The sequence below is a fragment of the Heptranchias perlo genome, chromosome 15 (genome assembly GCF_035084215.1).
Source record: "Heptranchias perlo isolate sHepPer1 chromosome 15, sHepPer1.hap1, whole genome shotgun sequence".
Lineage (NCBI taxonomy): Eukaryota > Metazoa > Chordata > Chondrichthyes > Hexanchiformes > Hexanchidae > Heptranchias > Heptranchias perlo.
The window spans coordinates 39,083,906-39,099,485 of NC_090339.1; the positions used below are offsets into that span (position 1 = coordinate 39,083,906).

At 40.5% G+C, this 15,580-nt stretch overlaps 1 protein-coding gene across 2 annotated transcripts in view; it reads left to right on the plus strand.

Annotated features, from left to right (window-relative positions):
* arhgap20b (Rho GTPase activating protein 20b) overlaps positions 1-15,580 on the plus strand; it is a 103,257-nt gene that overhangs the window by 1,868 nt on the left and 85,809 nt on the right. The gene's annotated exons all lie outside the window — the stretch shown is intronic.

Below are 15,580 nucleotides of genomic sequence, written 5' to 3' on the forward strand. Positions count from 1 at the left end.
GCAGATTGGAGATACTCCAGGTGTGTTTGCTCCTGAGCTTGGCACAAGCAACCATCCACAGATCCAGGATGCTAAAGATTAGCAGGGAGGCACTCTCAAACTGCTTGCCTATATTTCAAACTCTAGTATATGCCCGGTTGACCATGGAGTACAATCAAGCAGTAGCCACCGATTCATCTAAAATCTTCCAAAGCTAGTGGCCATTGCAGAACATCAACTGTTTAAATGGCAAAGTTGACCAAATCATAATTTGAACCCATTAGCACAGGTTTTTAGTTGTAGAGGGTGTCTGTACTTTATTATTCGTGCCCTCCTCCTGGGGGGATGGGGGCCCTTGTATTGTATTGGTGGCATTGGGCTCTGTGGCCAAAAGAGGACACAGCCTAAATTTTGAATTCAGGTTGTAACATCGTTAACACCAGTGCGACAGCATCATTTGTTTATAGCCTGTTTGATTATGGTGCCATTTATTTTCATGTTGCAGTATCAGTTTTGCATTTATTTCTGAACATAGAATTGATCTCTGAGCTTTTGGAATGGTTAGAGTGTGAAATTAGGAAAGAAAGTGTTGTATTTAATCAAAATTGGTTAAATGACATAAATACACAAATTCAAACCTGGAACAGCCAGCTTGTATTTAGATCTGAATGTGGGTGTCCACACATACAATTATCACACAGAGAGTGTTGCTGCACTCTCGTACGTATCCTGTTCTAGATTACCATTGTGAGGTGGGCGATTTATGGAAATTCCTAAACCCACTAAGGACCACAATCACTATTTGACTTGTTACTCCTTTTTTTCTGCCTCCCTGGGACTTCTGGTCTCCACTATGTAGAAAAGCATTTGGTGCTCCAATTCTGAATATTAGGAGAATGAACAGCGCTGCTGCTAGGGTTTCAGCAAAGCGGAATGGTAGGTGTGAAATCTTTGTACTATGTTCACTTGAAATATGGAAAAAATGCCCAGCAGTACAACTATTTAATAGGTTTTGTCCCTTTCAAACTTGAGATTTGTCTATGAGAGCATCTCGAGCTATTTAATACTAGCTTGAATGTCTGTCCTTGATAGTGGAAACATTTTGAGATGATGAATTACGAGTATCACACAGACTTCCCCAGTGACTCAACTAGTTAAAGCAGCTGTGGTATGCAGACCAGGAAGATCCCAGGTTTGACCCTATGTCTGTGCCGAGTCATGGAAGTGGTAGGGGCACTGGAATTAGCTTTAGCACCCCTGGGTTAGGGAACCTAAAATCTCATTCCAGATCATTATCCAGCGTGTGGAAGTCGAATGATGATAGGGTCAAGTTTAGTGATAATGCATCCTAAGAATGAATGGTCTGTTGACTGTCTGGACTTACACATGAAGGATTGCCACTTGGATGGGGTGCTGAAGGGTGCCTGGTGAGTATACCCAGCAATAAGTTAGTGCTTGCATGAAAGGAGGGCAGATAATTGAAAGAAACATAGAATTTCCATTTATATAGCATCTTTCATGTCTTTAGTATGTCCCAAAGTGCTTCACATCCAATGAATTACTTTTCAAATGTAGTCATTGTTGTAATGTAGACAAACATAGCAGCCAAATTGCACATAGTAAGGTCCCACAAATAACAATGAGATAGATGCCTATATAATCTATTTCAGAGGTTTTGGTTGAGGGATAAATGTAGGTCAGGACACCAGAAGAATTCCTCTGTTCTTCTTCGAATACTGTCATGGAATCTTTGACTCCCACCTGAGCAGGTGGACAGGGCCTTGATTTAACATCTCATTAGAAAGACGGAATTGGTGGGAAAAGGAAAAAATCATACAACTGTATTGGCATTATATTAAAAGTACTAGCCTAAGGATAACTTTTCCTACACCGCATTAGCACAAATATGCTAAATACTAATAATAACAGCATTTGTTCAGTGCCTTATGTTAAAATGTCTCAAGTGAATTGTTTTTGGAGATCAGTGACCGCTGTTATGTGGGCAAACATAGCAACCGTTCTGCAACAACACGATCACATAGCATTGAGAAGAATGACCAGGTTTTTTTGCTGGTGTTGGTTGAAGGAGAAATATTGGTCAGGACACTGGAAGAATTCCTTGTTCTTCTTCAAATAGTGCTATAGGATCTTCCATCTAAACAAGCAAATAGGGCCTCAATTTACACCTCATTCACAGGATGGCACTTTAACACAGCAGCATTCCCTCAGTACTACACTGAAGCGTTAGCTTAAATAAGCATGATGAGAATTTTGAAAATATACAGCAGTAGTATTACTTTATGAACCAGTCACATAACTGAAACATTTGTCCTTAATGGCCTTTTAAACAGTGTGAAAATGCTGTCATGTACTTAATACAGAAAGAGATTGTCATGTGTCAAATATTTTTATGATACAAAATATCAATGCAACTGAGGTGTGAATTCAAAGATGCACAGTAAATTAAATAATGGCTTTTCATCTTCTGGGACCTGAGTTCAAATCTAGCCCAAATGATGAAATGAAAGGTCTTTCTTTGCCCCTCATCTGCTATAGGTATCGTAAGTGAATTATGTTTCAGCAGTGTCAATTCAATTTCCAGTGGATATGGTACCACATCAAAAAAAACATTATATTAGTAACCTCACAGAGCTGCCACAGACTAGTTCAAGTCAGAAATGGAAAAACGTTACAGAAGGGGCATTCCTCTGAGGTTGCGGCTAAGGCACATCCCTGGACAGAGTAAAGGCAGCTTTAGTCTACACCTAACTGTGGTAGACCTAGAGAAACTGTTTGATGCTGGCACTGGATGCCGAAAGTGGAAAGAAAGAAGCAAGAACATCTTGGATTCATACAGCATCTTATCACATTGTCAAAACATCGCAAAGCATTTCATGCAGTGAGTGCAGTGACCTTCATTATGTAGGAAAAAGTGTTCCATTTCCCTGTAGTAAAATCTTTCATCTTGATAAGCACAAAAATAGATATGACTATAAGTTTATTCGCAGTTCCAAGTTCAGAGCTTGAGTGCTGTGTAATGGAAGCTTTGTACCAACACAGTTAAACTCCTTGCTCATCAATAACAACTAAGATGAAGTGGCCAACTTGCTGTACACTTGTAAAAAAAATTTGGCTTGCTGCACTCTTATTGAGTATATGATTTCTACAAAAAAACCTTCATGTAGTTATCAGCCTACATTTGGGAATAGTGCTCCAACTTTGCTCATAAAAGGTTAACACTTTCAGAGATTGCAGAAATGGAAAAAACATTTTAAAAAGGTCATGGGGACATTGCTGAAATTAACATTGCAATTTCATGTTGGGAAATGTAATAAAATATGGGCCAAATCTAATATGTAAGGTTGTACCAAATCCAATATTTATCTTATAATTTTACAGTTAAGTTGCATCTGCAGTTAAAATGTCAATGATGTTAGCTGTGTTTAGATAACTATGTTTGAAAGCATATTCCCTGACCTTTGCCAGGGCTTCAGTATTTTCTAGTTAATAAAATATTGAGTATTTCAACAATGATTGTTGATAAAGGGATTTACTTATTTATTTACACAAAGTGCTGACAATGGACTTGGAAATTAATTGTCTCCTTGATAGTACATGCTGCAACAGGAGATTTTTTTTTTGAAAAGCCTGGGTGAAGGACTGAGGCCCAAAATGCTGAATGATTGAAAGGGCTGAAAAGAGATGAGGTAAATCTAAAAAGTAGTGATTAAATGATCCAAGCTTGGGTTTAAAAAGCCTGTAGACTGAAGGAGGTAAAGAATTCCAAGGTTTTGAGGTTTTTGGAAAGAATGAGTGTGAGTAAGAGAGCGTGAGAAGTCTTGAATTCAACACATTGAAGATACCAGGAGGAGGAAGAGCATCTGTAGTGGCATATTTGCAGTTTAGAAGGAACAAGAGAGAAAAGTTCAGGGGACCATAGTAGTGTTGATAAAATAGCAAGAAAGGTTGTGATGGAGAGATAAGGTTGGAGGCTAGGGATAAAATAGGAAATCACCTATCAGGACACAAGCTTTCTCTTGTGTTTTGATCAGAGTATGAGAGGGGTTCCCCGATAAAGAAAGAACAAAAATGACCTAAGTTTAGCAACTGTTATGCAGGCAAACACAATAGCCATTTGCACACCAGATCTCACAAACACCAGTCAGATGAATGTCCAGTTTAAGAGTGGTGTTGGTTGAGGGAGTAATGTTAGCTAGGGCACTGGCAGAATTCCCTGATCTTCTTCAATTAGTGTCATGAAATCTTTAGTCTGAACTACCAGATGCAGCCATAGTTTAATGTTTCATAGAAAGGATGGTACCTCCAATAATGTACAGCAGTGGAGTGACAGCGTAGATTATTGGCTAGAGTTTCCTCGAAGCTGCTCCTGCTCCACCGCTGCAACTTCACTAGAGATTTAATCCTGGAACGAAGAATTGACTCACAACCATTTGACCCAGAGGCAACAATGCTACAAACTAAATAAATCGAACAATGCCAATAAAATATAATGTGGTGTGGCTATAGCTGTAGCTGACACTTCAGTCCCAGGCCTAAAGAAGGTGCCAAATGCTATCATTATTTCAGCAAAATTGAGTGGATACAGACACTATTATTGGAATTGCTCAGTGTGGGTAGAGGCCGTATCAAGTACCAGCCCGATGCTGGTGCATAATGAATGAGTTAACAATGACCAGTGCTGGAAATATGTCAATGTCATCTTTTTACTAATGTGTTGGATCTGATTTTTGTGTCTGGAAAATGTTTGGTAAAATACTGTAGGTTTTAAATCAAATTTCACCAAATCACTGTTTTCTCAGTTTTGTGCCAAGGGAGGGACAAATGGTTTCATTGTAATAACACTGAATTCTAGGGTAAGTTGTGAGGCCCAGCTGGGATGAATCATTTTATTTAAAAATGCCTTTCCTTCTGTAGAAGTACAGGGTGGTACAATGGGTCAGAACACAGTTAAGCTTTTTTATTTTGTGGTTTAGGGCTCAGGAGAGGGGCACTGATGTGGAAACTCATTTTGCATTGCATTGTGCCAGTGGGATGGAGGCTTACATTTTGCACTGTCTCAAACAGCAGCTCTCAGGACCCATAAAAATTCAGGTCCTGGATGCCTTTGGGGAATGTAGTTTGCCTTCTCTACATTGATGGGTGGCAGTGATGAGATTATCGTGTGGCTGCTACTGATGACACATTAGCAATGTCAAAATGCTGCCAGGTCACTGTGCTGTATTTTAAAGGAGTATTGAAATGTGTTTGATAAGTTCTTTTGATGTTACGTGTTTTTATACAATGGGTAATGATACCACTTGCATCATCAGTCCCAGCACTGTGTAAAAATAAAATCATTAAAAAAAGGTAATTTATTAACAATTTAACACTACAGAGCTCCCTTGAAAGCCTAGTGGGCAGAGGTTCCATTCATGGTAGCATTCAACTAAATAGACTAGAAAGTCCAAATTTCAATTTCCGGTCTGTGCTGGGTTAGCTGATCTCAGCTGCGAAAGCAGTTGGGGTTCTGCAGTTGGCCTCAGTGCCTCTGAGCTGGGATGGGGAAAAATATCAGACCATGGGAGCATCAGAGCCAAGCCCAATCCCATTCTCATCTAACATGCCCACATGCATACTTTCCTTGTGGAGTCACTGTTCGGAAATCAGACATGGCAATTCTGGTTGATTTTTTTCCCCTCCCTTGTCCAGGGCACAGAGGCCAATTGTGGCATCCCAGCTGCTGACTGGCTGAAATCAATGAATTCATCACAAACTGGGAATCAAATTTTTTGTCTCAGTGCTCCATGAGTTGACGTATTTAACGACCACAGCATTAAAATTTGAGGAATGGCATCCTAGTCATTCAATGTATCACCACTGTAACACAGTGTGACAGGAAATAGGAAGGTTAGAGCTCTGTCTTGTAGTTGATCACACAATGAGTTGCACATCTTTACTAGGTGCCCAGCAGGAGTGATATGTTTGGACCTGAGAAGGGGAGTCAGGGAAGGGGCACAAATTGGAAAGTCTCTCCACTTTGCCACTCTCTAGCTGTCCCTAGTTCAAGAATAGTAGAGGCTTTGAAACCCCCTCCTTTGCCAGGAGAATTCACATGGCATGGTGCGGGGGTGGGGGGGGGGGGTGGTGGGGTGGGTAGGGGGGAGGTGGAGGGCTTGGAGGAGGGAGAGGACAGCCAGAGGGGGAGGAGCCAGAGATGGAGGGTGAACAGTAATGTACAAAATTTGAAGCATTTTTAAAAATTAATCTGCATGCTGCACCAACGGCTTAGGTGGCTAAGGTAGTGAATAGCTGAACCATATTGACCAGAATTGATTCCTGTTCTGTCCTGATCTCAGCTGGCGTAACAATTGAAATGCTACAATTGGCTTCTGCAACACGTTTAGGGAAGTGGAGATCTGCCAAGATTCGCACTCCTGATAATCCCTTGCTTGAACATGCGCGTGTAAGGGCATCAAGTAAGGATAGGATCGAGCTCATCCATGATACAGCCCATGTTCCTATAGCCAATGTTTACTGTCTAGACTCACACATGAAGAATGGCCACTTAGGGGAGGCACCAAAGAACTGCTGCTGCCCGTGGAGCTAAAACTCCAGTGCAAGTCAGTGCCGTTCAGAGAGGAGAGAAAAAAGAAAGAAAATTGGGAAGAAGTTATTCGAAGAGTTCAGTACTGTGCCTTGATGTACCTACATTTCATTTCTACAGTTGAAACAAATAAATAATTTTACCTTCCTCTCTCTCTCACTGTGTTTGTGGACCTGTTCCTTTAAATGTTGGCAGGAAACTCCGCTTCTTTCTTTGACTCTGTTGACAGGAAATGCTTAGAGACTTGCTCCCGTCACCCTGTCGCTGGGAAGGTTTCATTCTCTCCTCTGCTGTATTTTCTTAAAGATCCAGTGGGCCCCCATGCTGAAAGAATTTGCGAGACAATTTACTGTTCAGACGTCCATGAGGCGAGCATGGAAATAGGTCAATGTGTTTGTATTGCATTGAAGCTGAAGTTAGAAATCTATATTTTGTTATTTTAATTTAATAAACGGTCTTTGAATAGCTCATTATTTCAATTTTATGTTTCATTTTAAATAGTGTTAATCTAATGCTGCCTGCTCAAAAAAGCTACATTTTAACACTTAGATTGATTGACACCAAGAACACCTTTTAACAGCCCCATGGTACATCAAATGCAATGTTTACTGAGGTGTGAATTTACACTTGAGGCCAACATGGTAGCAGTTAGTGGGGTTTTTGAAGCTGGAATAAATTTTAATTGCATCTTCATAAAGAGTTCCACTTTCCTTTCAATGGCTCAGTCAGTTTGTCCAGTGGATCCCTGAGTCATGCAGGTTGCATCCTTGGTCTGTGCTAAGTTATTTGATCTCAGTTGGGGTGGCAATAGAAGTGAGAATTCAGTTCAATGTCCCTAGGTTAGGGAGGGTTCCTATTCTTGATTGCTTTCCAGTGACACCTCCTGGACTGTGTGGCCATCAGGACTGGGCTTACCTGTGATGGTCAAATGGCCTGCTGACACTTCTATCAAAACTTGCACAGGGATAATGGTCAGTTGGATTAGTTACTGCAGAGTGAGCTGTACTCTTGGAACTGTACCCAGGAATAAGTCAACACTTTCAGGAGGCAAGGGGAGAAATTGGCATGTAAAGAACCATTTTTCTGTAGTTCTCAGTACACCTACCGGTTCAGTATTTGTTGGCTTCTGACAACTGCCCAACCTTGGGATGTTGCAGGAGCTGGGATTCTTGGTGGGTGGGGGGGGGGCGGTGGAGCAGATGAGGGAAAAGAGAAGAGAGAGAGAGAGAAAAAGAGAGAGCAAAAGAGAGAGAGAGAGAGGAAAAGAAAAAAGAAAGAGGAGGAAAAAAATATTAATCGCATAAAATTGCTTTTATGATAGGTCGAAAAGAGTGGCTCTCGAACAAGTCACTGCTCATGATTGTGGCTTTCAGAAAAAGTTAACTGATACTCTGCTTGGTCTTTAGAGTTGTTGGAGCCAAGGCCTCCAAGATGTAAACTTCATTTGGAACTTGAGAAGAGATAAGTTTACACTCTTTACAAGTGTGACTTACTTTAATTAGCATAAATGCTTCCTATATATTTGGCACCTCTTGAGGTTATATATACATACGTCAGTGTATATATATTTTTTAAAAAGTGTCCTGTATTGTAGTGGTCTGCTATATGCTGCATAACTGCGCTCTGCAATGGGGACAATATCGGAGCCACCAGTGGAGGAGGACTGAGTATGACGAGAAAGATGACACTGAGGATGTCAAGGAAGTGGGAAAGCTCCAAAACTTTGACAGCAGCCCAATAAGAGCACTTCACCTGAACAATCTCTGCTCCACTGCATTAACAATTATGTCAAGCATCTTTTCCAATTCTGCTGTCAGCCGTGGATCAGTGGTAGTACACTCACCTCTGAGTTAGAAGGTTTTTGGTCCAAGTCCCACTCCAGAGACTTGAGTGCAAAATCTAGGCTGTTACTTCAGTGCAGTACTGAGGCAGTGCTGCACTGTTGGAGGGGCTATCTTTTGGATGAGACATTAAACCGAGGCCCTGTATGCCCTCTCAGGTAGATATATAAGATCCCATGGCACTATTTGAAGAAGAGCAGGGCAGTTCTCCCTGGTATCCTGGCAAACGTTTATCCCACAACCAACATCTAGAACAGATTATCTGGTCATTATCTCATTGCTGTTTATGGGGCCTTGCTGTGTGCAAATTAGCTGTTGTGTTGCCTACATTACAACAGAGACTACACTTCAAAAAAGCAGTTCATTGGCTGTGAAGCGCTTTGGGACGTCTCGAGGTCGGGAAAGGCACTATATAAATGCAAGTCTTTCTTTCATTTCCACCCTCCAATGAATTGCATCTGCCCAAAGACCAACATTCTTATTACTGTTTAACTAAAATTGCAAGATCACCAGATACTCCCAGAACACACTCTGAACAAAAAGATTTTGGAAAACATTTTGTAATATCTTACATGTTCTCTTAGCTAATCTAGTGTTCCTACAAAATGTTTCCCCAGCATGGGAGGTAGAAGTCTGCCATGGCTCAGATGATGGCTATTGAGATGGTTGCGGTTGACAACCTCTAGGAGCTTGGGCCTGAGATGGCGCAGCTGCAGACTGCAGCATCTTGGCAGCTGCCGGGGCAGTCTGGCATATTTGGCTTGCTGGCACCAAGGTGTGCATTGGTTGAAGGGGTGGCAGGGGAGCAGGCATACTGTCCTTGTGAGTAAGGGCAACCTGTGCCACTCCCATTGCACCACTCCTATTCCCATAAGGTTGTGGCACAGCACTCTCACTGATCTACATGAGAACAAATTGCAAGAGACTCATGAGGTGATTGAAGCCCCAATCCATTAGGTCCCCCAGCTTGTCCAAGGTAGAGGAGATGGTGAAGCCTAGAGCTTGCATGGTATCAATATGATAGATGCTACAACTGGTACCATGGACTCCTTCATTGAGAGTGAATCAATCCTCCAAAACCAATATGAACTAGGGAGCAATTCACTCCGAGTTTGATTGGGACTTGGAGCGCGAATGGAGAGAGAAAGGATTAAGAGATTTGGTGAGAAGTTAGGTAGATATTGGCTATCTATAAAAAATGAACAAATTAATTGGGCCTAATGGCCTTTTCCTCTTATAAATCCTTATGAAGTATGAGCTTAAAGATCACTTTAAGGTGAACGGTCTTTAAAAAAAATTCCAGGGGCTTGGCATCGAGAAGCCTGCTCCCAGCATTTATGCTGTTAAATCCATTTAACAAAGTGGAAGACTTATAGACCCAACTTTATTTGGTTCTACAAGTCTATCACTAAGCTATGAAAAATGAATTTAATAGCCTAAACTCTGGACACTGTCTCCTGGAATCGGAATTAAAAGAATATCAAAGCAGCTGTTGTTGAATAGGACCTCAGCTTAACATTAAATTGAAAGGCAATCAACTCCAATAGCACTGTACTGGACTCTCAGCCTAGATTATGATTTCAGTATTGATAGGGTTTAAACTCACAATCTTCTGGCCTTGAGCCAATGGTACTATCAAAAGAGATAAGCTGATATAATTTCCATAAGTATATTTACTGATGGGTCCTTCATGCTACCTCCCTCCCGTTTCATAATGGAATTGCAAAATAAAGACAGAAAATGTCAGTGACTGTCCCCAACAGAAATATTAGTCTGTGTCCTAGTCTTTTCAGATGCTGAAGGCATGCTGTGAATTGCCACTATTTTTATTTTTATCTCACATTTCCAGCATTCACAGTTTTAGTTTTAGCTCATGTTGACATAATATTCTTTTTGCATTTGAGCCAAGACTATTAATATGAAATATACCTATAGAGCTCCTCGTTGTTAGTCTTTACTGATTTTCACCAAAACATTCCCATTTTTCTTTCACCTCAGGCTTTTCAGTTTTATCTAATTATTCATGATTTTTGGTGTCTTGTTATCCTCCCATAGAAACTTTTCTTTCTATTGATTGTACTATCTGGGTTGAACTTTGGTGCAGATTCTGGCTTCCCAAAAATCCTTTGCCTCCTTTCCAGCTCTGAATGCTGCTTCCTGCCGATTCTAATTCCTAATCAGATACTTAATCTAGCTCCAGAGCACCCTGGGAAAAATGGCCGAGAATTCACAGAGAAGGAATATAGTGTCAGACGAACTGTTTACTTCAATAATACAGTATTGCTACAGTTTCCACCAAATTTTTGCCCTTTATATTTCTTTTTTGATTTTTACCTACTTTTGAAAAGTCCAAAATGAAGCCTGTAAATTTCTGAGGATTTTTCTTTAAGAAATAAAAATTGAAAATGCATGTTGCTCATGTTGAAGTCTGGCCTATCCAATTAATCCATTACTATTTCCATGGTGACCCTTGCAGAAAAAGTAGCTAACAGATACTTCGAAGTTTCCACCATTTAAAGAACTAGACAAGAGTTGGAATAACATCAAGTGATCAAGTGATACAACGTATCAATCAGAATGTAAAATGACTACATGGCAATAGCACACAGTGTTAAACATTACCTAATAGCTTAAGACAGAGGCTAAATGACAGACAGTGGTGATTTACTGAAAAATAAAATACTAAGGGGGATCAGAAAGCATAACTTAAGAGGTTGATGGGCAAGTGGATTTTGGGCTCTAAAAGTCACTCGAAGATTACTTTTCTTGTCATCAGTCACAAGTAATTTATCCAGCGACGTCCATTCTGGTGTTAAAACAGAATTCATTTACTGTAATAGTAACTCAGACACACAATCACATATAGGTAACAGACTGCCCAGTGTAAAATATGTTAGAATTTTTAAAAAAACACAAATATTTCTACTTTCTGACTCTCATGCTATTTTGATTCAATAGGACTTTCTAAGTTTTGGATCAGCAATGAATAAAATGTTGGCCTTGAATTTCCTGAAAACCTATGCCATAGTAATGGTGCATCTTTGGCGTACGCCATTATTCTAGCGCAGATGTTCCACCAAATTATGGCGTAAGTGACATATGCCATTACTTATGCCATGCCAAAATTTCTTGGGCCATTTGCACTGTTGCACTGTTCCCCTCGCCGAAACAGTACTTATGTTAATTATCATAGCTCTGTCCTCACTAAAATCAATGGCCATCGTGAATTTCCTGAATGTAAATTTTGGCATTTTTTGTGTATAGAGGCTCACATTTCTACATAATCACATACAATCCACTCACTAGTTGTGCTCTGTGTATCCATCCCCCAGCTCCAAAAGGTGGGACTTCCCTGATATATTGCATTTAGTGCAATCACTTTCAGTGCTAAATTGCTTTTAAGTATTATTTATTGTTTCCTCATGAGTTTGAAGTCTATCTATAATTAACAGTGGGTAGAACAATAGCAGATAAAATTTTGCGTAGACAAGTGTAAAGTACTGCAGATAAGAAGGGAAAATGGATGACACATAGTTATTTCACCATTCATAAAGTAAGTATGAAATTGAAAGACACCCAAGAGCTTTAGTTTGTCCAATTGCTGCAGAACAACAATCAACAAAGCAAATAGAATGTTGAACTACATAGTAGAATGGAAGTCAAGCTCAAACTGTATAGTGCTCTGGTCAGTTCATATCTCCTGTACTGTCTCTAGTTCTGGTTCTGGTTCACTGAGACACAGAAAAGACATTCAAAGGCAGGGCAGAGAACACCCACAACGATGCTCCCCAATGTTATAGTCAGAGTTATGAGAAAGGACTAGAGAAACATGGGGCTTTTCAGCTTAGAAAGGAAATGTCTGAGAGCTGATCCTATTGAGGTATATAACATAATAAAACAGAATGGTAAAGGTAAATCCAGAAAATTACTTCACAATAAATTGTAAGAGTAGGACAATGGGACAAAGGTTCAATCTAGTAAAAGTCAAATTTAGGCGTTGCTTCTCTGAGTATTTTGAATGGTAATGACAACTCTTCCCACCTCCCACATTATCATATCTGGAGTTCCTCAAGGATCTATCCTTGGCCTCTCCTCATCCTTGGTTATGCGCTGCCTCTTAGCAGCACCATCCACAGGCACAGGATCAGCTTTCATATGTAAACAGATGATACCCAGCTCTTGACCTCTTCCCTCAGCCTCATGACTACCTTCATGCTGTCAGACTGCCTGTCCAACATGACTTCATGGATGTGTCAAAACTTTCTTTAGCTGAATATCAGCAAGATCAAAACCATCATCTTATGTGCCCACCATAAACTTGGCTGCCTTACCACTGACTCCATCCCCCTCCTGGCCTCTTGTTCAGGCTGAACTAGACCATTCAAAGCTTTGATACCCTGTTCAACCCAAAGGTGAGCATCAAACCTCACATCCTTTCTCCCACCAAAATCGCTTACTTCTACCTCTGCACCATTGCCTCCCTCCTGACCCTATCTAAGCCCCTCTGCCATTGGAACCCTTATCCATGCTTTTGCCACTTCTAGGCTTAATTTCTCCAACACTTTACTTGCCAGCCTCCCATCCTCCAGCCTCCATAAGCTCCAATTTGTCAAAAACTTAGCTGTCTGTATCTTGTCCCGCACTAAGTTCCACTCACTCACCTACACTGGTTTCCTGTTCTCCAGTGGATCAAATTTAAAATCATCTTCTTCAAATCCTTTCATAGTTTTACTCGGTCCTACCTCTGCAACTCTCCAGCCTTATATTGCCTCTTGTGTCTTTTGGTCCTCTGACTCTAGTCTTTTTTGCATCCCCCTCCTTTTGCTGTACCATTGGTGGCAGAGCCTTCAGCAGCCTCGGCCCGACTCTCTGCAACTCTTTACCTAAACCCCTATGCCTTTCAACTTCTCTCTCTTCCTTTACAAACCTTCTAAAAATCTATCTTTTCTACCAAGCTTTTAATCAGATGATCTAATCTCTTCCCCTGGGTTTGACATCCTTATCTATTTTTATCCCACCTCTGTAAGATACCTGGGAATCATTGTGACATTAAAAGTGCTACATAAATGCAAGTTGTTGTGTTTCAATGTAATCCTGCAACATAACTGGGTGATCTTAATTCAATTCAATCTTTCCCTAATATAATCCCTTTAGACTTTACTGTTTATCCTCTTTCTTGTTTACGCCCTTTTTTCCTTCCAGTTGGCTGTTGCTTAATTTTTCTCTTTTTTCTTGCTCTTCCATTTTTCCTTTAGTAATATAACGAATGCAATTGAATTACACATCACTTTTAATGTCTAGATAACGGCAATGTGAGGAAACAATTAAAAAAAACAAATAATTTGCTGGGATATATAGCCAGAACAGCTGAGCTCTACAGAAGTTATGCTGAGACTGTACAAAGTTAGATCATTTTTATAGTGTATTGCATTCAGCTCTGCTCATAACACCACAAAAAAACACGCACACGCATTGGAAAGGATGCAGAGAAGAGCATCAAGAATGATCCCAAGTAGGATAAGGAGCTATGAGAAAAAAATTAGAGAGCACAAGCTCTACAGAATAGAGAGAAGGTTATAGAGGAAGTCTCATCGGGGTACCAAAAATAATACTGGTACAGATAAAGTAAACCCAGATTAATAAGTCAAGTTAGGTCAGGAATGTAGGACCGGAGGACATAAATTTAAAACAGTGAAAAGTAAATTTAGGTAGAACATCTTTATTCAAAGAGTGATAAATGCTTTGAATAATCTGCTTGGCATGTTAGTAGTGTCAAAAATGTTAGGTGTGTTCACTGTACAGTTGGATGCTGCCTGAGTAAGTGTACTAGAAGTGTAAGCTTTGATAGACCGAGTAACCTTTCTCATCCTTGACTTTAATTTCTTATTTCTTCCTGACATACAGTTCCATTGGTACCAGCATCCCTCTGAAACATTGTCATTCTTCATATGTCAACATAGGAACATATGAATAGGAATAGGCCATTCAGCCCCTCGAGCCCGCTCCGCCATTTGATAAGATCATGGCTGATCTGTGATCTAACTCCATATACCTGCCTTTGGCCCATATCCCTTAATACCTTTGGTTGCCAAAAAGCTATCTATCTCAGATTTAAAATTAGCAATTGAGCTAGCATCAATTGCTGTTTGCGGAAGAGAGTTCCAAAATTCTACCACCCTTTGTGTGTAGAAGTGTTTTCTAATCTCACTCCAGAAAGGTCTGGCTCTAATTTTTAGACTGTGCCCCCGAGTCCTAGAATCCACAACCAGCGGAAATAGTTTCTCTCTATCCACCCTATCCGTTCCCCTTAATATCTTATAAACTTTGATCAGATCATCCCTTAACCTTCGAAACTCGAGAGAATACAACCCCAATTTGTGTAATCTCTCCTCATAACTTAACCCTTGAAGTCCAGGTATCATTCTAGTAAACCTACGCTGCACTCCCTCCAAGACCAATATGTCCTTCCGAAGGTGCGGTGCCCAAAACTGCTCACAGTATTCCAGGTGCGGTCTAACCAGGGTTTTGTATAGCTGCAGCATAACTTCTGCCCCCTTGTACTCTAGTCCTCTAGATATAAAGGCCAGCATTCGATTAGCCTTCTTGATTATTTTCTGCACCTGTTCATGACACTTCAATGATCTATGTACCTGAACCCCTAAGTCCCTTTGGACATCCATTGTTTTTAACTTTTTACCATTTGGAAAGTATCCTGTTCTATCCTTTTTTGGTCCGAAGTGGGTGACCTCACATTTGCCTACATTGAATTCCATTTGCCACAGTTTTGCCCATTCACCTAATCTATCAATATCACTTTGTAATTTTATGTTTTCATCTACACTGCTTACAATGCCACCAATCTTTGTGTCATCGGCAAAATTAGATATGAGACTTTCTATGCCTTCATCTAAGTCGTTAATAAATATTGTGAATAGTTGAGGCCCCAAGACAGATCCCTGCGGGACTCCACTTGTCACATCCTGCCAATGTGAGTACCTACCCATTATCCCTACTCTCTGTCACCTTTCGCTCAGCCAACTTCCTAACCAAGTCTGTACTTTTCTCTCGATTCCATGGGCTTCTATCTTAGCTAACAGTCTCTTATGTGGGACTTTATCAAATGCCTTCTGGAAGTCCATATAAATAACATCCATTG